The sequence below is a fragment of the Diadema antillarum genome, unplaced genomic scaffold (genome assembly GCF_040938485.1).
Source record: "Diadema antillarum isolate AM-2024a unplaced genomic scaffold, OU_Dant_1.0 seq00001662_RagTag, whole genome shotgun sequence".
Taxonomy (NCBI): Eukaryota; Metazoa; Echinodermata; class Echinoidea; order Diadematoida; family Diadematidae; genus Diadema; species Diadema antillarum.
In genome coordinates, this window is record NW_027272362.1 from 163711 (window position 1) to 174891 (window position 11181).

An 11181-nucleotide genomic window follows, 5' to 3' on the forward strand; every position below is an offset into this window, starting at 1 on the left:
ACCATTGTCGAGTGTAAACTCAACCTGAGCATTTCTATTAAACAGTTTGAAAAAAAAAATGAATTCAATGCACATTGTTAATTTTACTTGTAACCTTTAACCTTGTAACTATTTACACGGGCAAAATAATATCTCAATTTTTCATTTTCGGTACTTGCGGAGATAAACATGATAGTTTGACTACACCGCATCACAGCTATAGACTTCTTGTTGTTACTTTTCCAGACAACATGCAGTACTTTAAGTTCTTCGGTTAAAATCTAAGAAGAGAAAATCCGCAACAGCCCACACTGGTCATTAAGAATCATTCCAAACTTTTTTTTTTATACCAAATTAGTCAGGGTATACCTCAAGAGTTGCAGCTGTGCGATACTAGTATGCAGCTGGCAAATTAAAGGCGATCTCATGAAGATGTGATCGATACCACCACTCGACTAACAAACTACTAGTACTGGTACATGTATCTAGTATATGCCTTTGGTAGTCGTGATCTGATGGGTTCTGAGTGCAAGCGCCCCTGGGAACCGTTTCGATATATAGGAAGTTTTTTTATGTTTTACAGGAATGAAAGCTTCGATCGATAGACTGCGATTCTTCCGGTAGCATGGTATTCACTAAGAAGTGACAATCTAAACTGCTTCAGGTAGAAAACGCCATTTTTCTTTCTTCATGAACGCAGTTCAAGAGAACGTCTGCACCTTCATCGATAGTCTAGCTTCTGGACTCTTTTTACTCGTAGCAGTGATCGTGTACACGTCAAGCCGTATGAGGGCGTGACACCCGAGGATTGCGATACGCCGAGAACTGCGATACCCGAGAAAAAAGAGTCCAGTAAAATACTTTCGCCGGATCGAGCAGGGTCAAGAGTTCACGCTAGAGTGGTCATGAATATTCATGACTCGCAGTCAATCAGACAGTTTTACTACTTGTTAATGAGAATACCAGCTGATCGCACTCCCACTGGTAGTGTGTGGTAGTGCTGCCCACCTCCACTATACCAGGGAGGAGGTGCACCTCCCTGACTATACACTACTGCAATGTCCACCAAATAGAGGGTTTTGTTGTGAAGTTGAGCCCACTTCGACCGCCTGCTCATACTGCATTATGTAGGCCTATGCTTTCTTTATGCATGATGAGAGACAAGCTGCCAATTCCATGATTTCATGAAGTCATCATATAAAAGTTGTTACATAAAATCAAGGAAATTCCAAATACTCTCTTATTATGAAGCTATATGTATACAAGAGAAGTAAAGTCTGTGTGTCTTATGAGAGAGAAGTTTTTTCATGAAACGTAGCCTCCATCCAAATAGGGGAGCTGTATATCTCCACAATTTTATAATACGATGAAAAAAAAATGTTTCATTGGACATTATAGGCTTATTGAAGATTACAGACTTTATTTTAGATTGATTCCTCCGAGAATAACAGAATGACCTCCGTAAAAGGGTCAATCCCACTATATCCGCTAAAATATGTGATCTTCATATACATGACTTTTGATCAATATTCAATTCAATTCACGCTTTATTTCATTTTTCGAAAAGAACATAAACATTTCACTTTCTTTGGTAACAGATAATAAGGTTGCATAGTCAAAACAAAGTAAATTGAGAAAAGTATAATCGAGGAACCTTGGGATAAGAAATACGTTGTAATGAAAATTGACTGAAGTGATAAAGACGATATAATACGTAAGACATCGAAAAATGGAGGGACCCACTAAAAAGACAATGCTTGTAGAATGTGGGCCCCTCAAGTAAAGGATGTCAATAGAAATTGAACTGATGCAAAAAGGGGAAGAAAGACTGGGAATAAAGTAAAAAAGAAAAAAGTCTGGAAGCCCACTAGGAAGATAGAGTATCAAACAGACATACATACTCAGGCGAGTAAACATAAAACGAAACTGGGACGACGAAACTAAAAAAGGGGGACTCATAGACAAGACAGAACGAGACAAGACTAACATAACAGGAAGACAATACAACGGACAGAAAGACAAAACAGATCCAGTGATCCTCGACAGAATTCATTGAAAAAAATGATGGGATGCGTGAAAAGGATACGATTATATAGAAAAGTATAGAGAAATAGATGCAGAAATAATATAAATGAAATCAAACCTACTCTGTAGGTGTCTCAGGACAAAAGAGACGAGAAAATACGTGACAGTATATCACTTGTAAGCCAAGTTCTTCGAAAAGGAATTGAAATAAGCCAACAGGCTAATTCAATTCTGTGGGATCATAAAATTGCAATAAAGAAAACTTTAATCTTCTTTTAAATGAATATATAGAGGGGGCATTTTTTATATCATTATTCAGGGAATTCCAGTAAGTTGGGCCAGTGTAAATAAGTGTGTTCTTAGCAAACATCGTTCGTAAAAGAGGTAAATGAAATTCATTGGAGCGTCGAGTGGGATACTCATGGAATGATTGATTTCTTTGAAACATAGAAGCAAAAATGGACGGGAGTGAGTCGTTGCTGTACATGTACATAAATTGCCCCAAATTATATAAAAACAGATCTTTAGTTTTTAATAGCTTATTGGAGGAAAATAACAAATTTGAGTGGGAGGGTATGGAAGGATAACAGATGACACGGAGAGCTTTCTTTTGTAGAAGGAACACTCTATCCAGTAGATTCTGATGAGTGTTACCCCATACTAAAACACCATAATTAAGATAAGGCAATATCAATGAAGAATATAACATAAGTAATGATTTTTGTGGAATATACGAATTCATTCTATTTATAACGCCTATATTACGCGAGATTGTGTTGGATATATAATCAATATGTAACTTCCAGGAAAGTTTGTCGTCAACAATAATTCCAAGAAATTTAAAATGTGAAACTCTTTCTAACTGAATATCATTCAAAACTATAGCTGTACTCAGAGTATCAACAGTATAACTGAAAATCATATATTTCGTTTTTTCGGCATTCAAGGATAATCTGTTGGCTCTTACCCAATTACTCACTTTTTGTAATTCAAAATTAACTTTTTGAACAAGAAAATTAGCATCATTGTGGGCAAAAAATACATTGGTATCGTCAGCAAAATGGATGAAAGAAAGTACTTCAGATGCCTGACAAAAATCATTAATATAAGCAATAAATAACAGTGACCCTAATAAACTTCCCTGCGGAACACCACAATTTACTTATCTTATTACTGAACAATTGTCTTTGATTATAACAAACTGTCTTCTATTTTCCAAATAACTCTTGAACCACTCCAAGGCCTTCCCACGTATTCCGTAATGTGATAACTTGTGTAGTAGAATATCGTGATCAACAGTGTCGAAGGCCTTGGAGAAGTCCAAGAAAATACTAATTAAATGAGAATGATTATCAATTGCGTGAGCTACTTTATCAATAAAATATAAAAGAGCATGAGTTGCACTATGCTTCTCTTGAAAACCGAATTGCGAATTAGTAAAAATATTATGCAACTTCAAAAAACCAATAGTTCTCTTATAAATGAGTTTCTCTAAAACTTTGGACAACGATGATAATAATGAAATTGGACGATAATTACTGACATCGGATTTATCACCCTTCTTAAATAATGGAATTACTTTGGCCAGTTTCATCTTATCAGGAAACACACCATTAGAAATTGACAAATTGAATATATGAACAAGTGGATCATCATACCCAGAACTCCTCTTGTTCTTAAAAGAAGATACAATATCAATAATCTCATGTCTATTAGTTGGAGTAAAATAAACAGAATTGGAATTGCGCTGGCCTAAATATTCAGAAAAATGATGCTCTGACGCAGGAATATTTTGGGCGTAATTTTCACCTATCTTTGAAAAGTAAGAATTGAAAGTATTTGCAATGTGAACAGGGTCACTGATGATTTCATCATTCAACTTAATGTTGTCGAAACCAGATTTTTTACTCGAAACATTCATAGCTTGCTCTAACACATTCCAAGTATATTTCATATCAAACTTATATCTTTGCAATTGCTTAAAATAATATCTTTTCTTTTCAGAACGTAAAATCATAGTTAGAGTATTTTTATATGAAGTGTATTTACGTTTTGATCGCTCATTTTTTTCCAATTTGTATCTATAATACAATCGATTTTTCCTGTTAATCAACCGAAGAATTGATTTTGTAATCCACGGCAACCTAGGTGTCTTTTTATAATCTGGTTTATTTTTTTGTTTCGGAATTACATTATCCAAATGATAATTAAATGTTTCCATGAAATAATCAAAAGACAAATTAATATCATCACTTTCAAATACTCTTGACCAATCAACAGTTTCGAGAACCGCATCAAGACTAGCTAGCTTTTCAGACGAGACTCTACGACTCAATAAAGGAGATAAAAAAAATTAACATTATTAACTGAGGTTTTAAGCGCAAAATGAGTCATAATTGGATAATGGTCTGTCATATCTGAAAGAATTATATAAGAATTGATAAGGGGTAGGGTATTAAAAAACATATTGTCGATCAGAGTAGCAGAGTGATCAGTGACACGCGTAGGTTTCGAAATAAGCGGAAGAAAAGAAGAGGACAAAAATGTTTGAAGAAACTCGTGTGCGGCAGTATCATTTTCCAACTTGAGTAAGTCAATATTGAAGTCGCCGAGGAAGAAACAATCCTTATTTTTAAAAACTGGGGATTTTATCAAATCTGAAAGGTAAGTTAAAAAAATCTTTGATATTGGAGTTTGGAGGTCTGTACATAATGCCGACCACAATATTCCTAATCCCTGGGATGTAAATTTCTAAAAATAATGATTCAACAATATTATCCATTCTGGAAAAAATCAAATAGATTTAAGGGATCCCGTGCCACAGAAGTCATATTTTTGGTAAAGCAACTCTACCAAAGATATTTAAAACCAGACCCCCCCCCCAAAAAAAAAAAAAAATGGTAATGATAATAAATAATAGTAATAACATCATTATCATTACAAAATATCCAATGTAGGAACCAGATTCAAATAGTCGATCGTGCCAAAATATATTTCTGTCTCTACAATCAGGCTTAAAGGACAAGTTCACCTTCATAGACATGTGGGTTGAGGGAATGCAGCAATATTAGTAGAACACATCAGTGAGAGTTTGAGCAAAATCGGACAATCCGTTAAAAAGTTATGAATTTTTGAAGTTTTTGCTCAGTTACGGCTGGATGAAAAGACTACTATAGCTTGTGATGTCACATGAGTACAACGATGTAAAGAAAGAATAAAGAAAATTCAACATATTTCTATTTTTCTCGCATAACAAAAGAACACTCGACTTCTCTCTTTCAGAAGGCAGGGGGAATAATATTACCCTTAACATACGTCAGTAGCAAGTCGAAGAACTGTGCACTTTATTCAAAAAGTAAAGTTTTGTGAAATTCTCTTTTTATTTTCCTTATATAGTTGTACGCATGTGACATCATACACTGTATGAAAGCGAACACTTCTTTTTAATGGGTGCTCATCAATGTGAATGCAGGAGGATATACAGGTCATTCTCATTTATAAACCCCCCCCCCCCCAAAAAAAAAAAAAAAAAAAAAATGGGGGCAAAATTGAATAAGATACGACTAGCAAATTACCTCCCGCAAAACCATACTGTTGAAAAGACATGCATTTTACTTCTCTTTTTTTTAATGGGAGTGGACTTTCTCTTGTCTGTATGGTTGTAGAGAACCTATTGGAAAGCAATACCCGGAAGTAAATGGTTTAGCAAATATTTACACATCACAGATGATTTTTTTTTAATTTATTTATTGTCTTCTTTATAAAAGCAGGGTAGTCCCAAAATGATTGACAATAAAACAAAAGTACAAAACATATACAACCATATCTTATGTTTGAAGAAAAAAAGACAAACTAACATTACACACAAATATAAATGGTCATTTTCATCTGAGGATATCACAAATAAATGTCAGAAATATGATGGGGCCTACATAAAAGCAATGACGCTTGTAAAAACTGTAGGTTCCCGAATTTATAGGCGTGAAATTATACGGAGAACGGACATGTTTATCTCGACCAACTTAAATTGTACCAGTGCAAAATCAGTATTAAAAACGAACTAACGAACCACATGAATACTTTAGTATCGCTTAAACGAGACTATACATATTTCGCCGTGTTTACACACACACACACACAAAGTGCTATAACGGTATCGTGAAGTAACTTGGAGCTGCAGACAAAGACAAAAGACTGGGGGTATTAAAAAAGAGAATGTTGCTAAGAGCCGGGTAGTGTGTATCCACTAAGTAATAGCCGTTTTAGTTTGCGTTTGAAGGTGAATAAGGATAAGGAAGAAGTAATATCTTGAGGGAGGTCATTCCAGTATCTGGGTCCAGTAAACATAATTGTTTTCTTTGCAAAAATAGTGCGAGTACGGGGAAGGTGATAGGCGTCACTCTGACGAGTGGGGTAGCAATGAATAGAGCGATTTCTTTTGAACATGTGAATAAAAACGGATGGTAATTCATTAGTTGTTAGTTTATACATGAAAATTCCAAGATTATAATAAAATAGGTCTGGAATTTTCAGAATTCTGTTTTGATGAAAAAAACAGTTGGTATGAGCAAAATATCCGGCGTGGTTTATAATTCTTATTGCTCGCTTTTGAATGCGAAGAAGGGAATCTAATAGTAAATTGATTGCGTTTCCCCACGCCAAAATTCCATAATTAAAGTGTGGAGATATTAAAGAAGAATATATACTCTGCAAAATATAAACAGGGAACAAATGTTTAAGCTTGTTTAAAATTCCAATATTTCTGGACAAAATTTTACTTACAAAATTAATATGAGTTTTCCAGGATAATTCTCGGTCAATCCAAAGCCCTAAAAACTTCGCGTTATTGACCTGCGTTAAACATATATCATTTATTTTGATCTCATGTGGGACAACATTCAAAGAATTACTGAATACCATATAATAAGTTTTTTCTATATTCAGGGATAATTTGTTGGCATAAATCCAGGATTGCACAGACCTAAGCTCAATATTCATCATATCAATTAATGTATTAGGGTCTCGATGAGAACAAAACAAACTTGTGTCATCAGCAAAACAAATAAATGATAAAATTGGCGATGATTTTTGAAGGTCATTTATGTATAAAATAAATAAAAGTGGGCCCAAGAGGGAGCCCTGTGGGACTCCACATGAGATAAGTTTTAACTGCGAATCATAGCCGTTAATGTTAACAAATTGCTTTCTATCAGTTAAGTAACTCTTAAACCATTCGAGAGGTGGCCCGCGAATTCCATAATGATACAGTTTAGAAAATAAAATTTCGTGATCTATCGTATCAAAAGCTTTAGAGAAATCAAGAAAAACTCCAATTGTATGCTCAAAATTATCTATAGCATGAGCTACCTTGTCTATAAAAGTGAGTAAAGCATGGGTTGTATTATAATGTTTTCTGAAACCAAACTGAGAATCTGATAAAATATTATGATTTGTGAGAAATTTCAATAATCGCGTGTAAACTAACCTTTCAAGGATTTTAGAGATCGAAGTCAATAGAGATATTGGTCGGTAATTATTCACCAAATCTTTCTGTCCCTTCTTAAAGATAGGGACAACTTTTGCAACTTTCATTTTATTGGGGACTTTACCATTAAGTAGAGATTGATTAAAAATGTATGTTAAAGGAGAAATGATTTGATTCAGAACATTTTTTAAAAGAAAATTTGTAATTCCATCATATCCTGAACTTTTTTTATCGTTTAGATTCTTGACTATATCAACAATTTCTTCTTTAACAATAGGTTCGAAAAATATTGATTTTCAAGCCGCAAGGCCTGCTTTCCAAGGGAGCCCTGCTGGAACAAATCACATTTATGATACAATAAAATATATACATAATAATAATATACAAACACACACAATAATACATTTCATAAAAGTGGAGAGCCTCTGTAGATAGATATAAGAGCGAGAGAGAGGGGGGGGGGGGAGGGGGGAGAGAAAGAGAGGGTGAGAAAGAAAGGTGACAGGAAGAATACATGTGTACAACTTTCAAAGAAACGAGAAATTAACTACTGCTGGTAATCACCTGGATGTTGCGGACATTGCGTTTAAAAAGGGGCAGTGAGGCGGAGGATTTAACAAACACGGGTAGAGAGTTAAATAGCTTCGTTGCTGTGTATGAAAAAGACTGCTTTTTATACTCGGACTTGGGTTTAGCTAGATATAGTTGGTGCATGGAGACTGATCTCGTATAGAGTATGGATTAGTTCGCTGAGGAGAAACTCGTCTTAGATATTCGGGAGCAAGGCCTTTCAAAATCTTGTACATAAATACATTATAATTATATTCCAGTCTATGTTTAACGGATTGTAATTTCAAAGAATCTAACATAATTTGAACAGGGGTATAATAGGGTGCATCTAACACTAAGATGATATAACTTTCGAGCCCAGCTATTAGTAAAATTGCATTTATATGCATTGAACATCAGCTGCGTGGATAGTATAAAAATTGATGATGCGCAGTGTGGGACACGATCGACATATTGCAATTTTGTCTTAACGGTAACGTACTAGTATTATGTTTCATTGGAAATACCAGATATTTCTCCTTTAATCATGCTGTTAATGAACATCTTTAAAAATCGTCCAACAATGAAGGATTAAAAATCTAGGGCAGCTAGATAAACTTTATAGGAGACCATACCATGTTGTTATCATGTCGTGTTGTTCTGAGGGGTGAACCCCGTAGACTGTGGTATCATAAAGTTTAAATGAATAATTAATAAATCTATTTTGCACTATACGATATAAGCAAGTGTCTGATTTATATCTATGCCCTTCAGCATGGTGTTGTGGAGTTTGTCTGTTATATCAAGGAGGCTCTCTTGCCTTCTTGATGATTATAGCTAGTTTACCTCCTGATGGTTACATGGCATCATCTTTATAATGCAATGTGAATATCAGAATTGTATAATAATCGATCCGCTGGGATTGTTAAATGCTGAATAATTCTGGACTCAGAAATTTCTCATTTCTGGTTACAGTTTGTTTTTCTGAAGGTTCATTTTCAGGGTTTATTATTACGATGGTTCAGTAATCCAAAACTAAATAAGGTTCGTTTAAAATACTAAAGGATTGGTCTTCCGAATGTTCGTTTGTATAGCCCCTAAAAGACATATAAAGAAAAAAAGTTTGCAATCCCGAAGGTTCGTTAATATAAAACGATATTGGTTAGTAATTCCGAATGTTTGGTTATAAGTATGCAATTTTTCCATATGTTGGATTTACGAACCTTGTTTCATATGTTTGTTTGTTTGATGTTTGTTTGTTTGTTTGTTTGTTTGTTTGTTTGTTTGTTTGTTTGTTTGTTTTTTGGGGTGGGGGTGGGGGGCTATCAAACCTTCAAAATAATAAAGTTTCTCTTATTTTCAGATTAACGAACCTTCGGGAAAACAATGCCTATTCAATTTTTGGATACATAGCGTGTATAAGGTTTGCCACGTAATTTCTCCATCAAACATGTGATATCTTTATCTTCCTTTGGTAAATTAGGTCTGAAGAAAATACCAGCTTATTTTTTTTAAATCAAAACTGATAAAATACTATTCCTAAGCTTGTGAAGCTCAACGCGGGAAACCTTTTATGCTCGCGTAATCAAAGCGTGTTTTTGTATTCTAACCTGTTATATTTTATAACACATAAAGCTTTGATGGCTACATATTTTATCGATGAAATCACTTATTACTAGTAATTTCAGCGTCAGATCCCACACTCAGAAAGATTTGTGGATGTTTTTATTTGAAATTGCGTGGTATTTAGGTCCTATGCTGACAGTTTTACTATTGTGGTTGTGTTGTGAATTATTGTTCTCCAGATATAGAAATCCGATTGTAAACCTACTTAACGTTTATACTTGGCTAAAAAAAAAAAGGGGGGGGGGGATTCCAGAAGTTCAAGGCTTCATCTTATAGGATTGGCACACAAGTACAACATACAGTCGACTGCAGTCGTAGTATACCCAGTCAATTTGCATATAATATCAATTTGATATTTAGAATCAGTGCCTTCTTCAAAGTGTTTATGGATTCATTCGGACACGGAGCAGCCGACTGAAATACCTCTCTCTTACCAAATCCTGTTGCACTGCCACAAACAAGATCGCAAAATCAAGAACATTTCTAATTATGATACGAATAGTCATGGCTACTATTGGGCCCTATTCTTTTGTACAAAGTTGAAAAAAAATAGAGAGAAATCACTAGAGAGATAAACGATCGTAGATCGCCATTCGTTTTTAGCTCCATGGCCAAACTAAACACTTTATACTGGGTAAGGTACATAATTATTGCAATACATGCATGCAGTACTCCATCCGCCCATGGTGGGACCAGGGGGGTGGAAGAGAGACCAAGGACAGATCTGCAGGGTGTTGGGAGAAAGGTACTGAACTGTGTAATGCCTATAACGGTCGATGACTAGTCTAATCCAAATTCAGCAGTAAATTCAGCATTATGTGTTCGTATTAGGCCTACTATGAATAAAAAGGTACTGTGTCTTTTCTTCAGAAGAATTGAATACTCTGAAACCAATTTGTGACCTATATGAATCTACATGTCATTAATATAGATCACATACGAAGTCAGATAGACGTAAATTTCATTTACATTGGTTTGATAAACAGACTACTACCATACTCGGTGGGCGGGACCTGTCAGAGCGAATGATATATCGCGTTCAGTCAAAATCCGATCGGAAAGTCGTAAAACTGAAACTTTCTTCCCGGACCCTTTTTCGTTGGGCGCGCAGTCTCTCGAATATCGCAATCAGAAAGTTTGCGCCCTCTCTTGGCACCAAGGAAAAGGGGACGGAGCCCAGACTACTTCATCGACCGCGGCGACCCTGCTTGGCCTGCCCTTCACCACCAAACCAATCGCATGCTCGCACCAAATACGGCAAGGTGCCAGTGGCATAGTCGTGTGTAGGCGTTGGTTGCGGTATCTCGCGTCCGCCACATACACACACACTGGAAGAGACCCAAGGGGGTCGATCCATCCACTCTAGTAACACACTTCTGAACTACCGACTAACGGTATATGAACTGTGAGCCTGATTAGACTTGCGAATCTTCTCTGACCTGCGATGCAGCCCTGAAGATTTCTCCAAGAAGGATATGAACCGGATAATATCGCATGAACAGCAAACAATGGTGATA